The sequence below is a fragment of the Nymphaea colorata genome, chromosome 7 (assembly GCF_008831285.2).
Source record: "Nymphaea colorata isolate Beijing-Zhang1983 chromosome 7, ASM883128v2, whole genome shotgun sequence".
In the NCBI taxonomy this organism is placed as follows: Eukaryota; Viridiplantae; Streptophyta; class Magnoliopsida; order Nymphaeales; family Nymphaeaceae; genus Nymphaea; species Nymphaea colorata.
In genome coordinates, this window is record NC_045144.1 from 16,888,220 (window position 1) to 16,888,589 (window position 370).

Sequence of the window (370 nt, forward strand, 5' to 3'; positions counted from 1 at the left end):
AATATTAAGGGTTTCAAGACACCCAACAACAGACACCCGATGGGTATATTATTGACAGACAGACCGGACCCGATAACTAAGCGGGCTAGGCTTGTGCCGCCGGCAAGGACTTCGAGCCAGCCTGAGCTTGGCTTTGTCGAGCCTTGGGCTGGCCAGACACAGCCCGATGTCCAGCCTTATTTGGAAAGAAACTATATGAATTTAAGAAGTGTAAAAAAAAAATTGAGATTACCCAAGAAAAGACAAAAAAAAACAACACAAAGAAAATGGAATGTGATCACGGATGAGACTTCGTTTCCTTTTTTATCCATGTCCTTCATTTCCATGATTTAAGCGTTGCAGATTTCGGGGAATGAGTAGGTATTGCTGG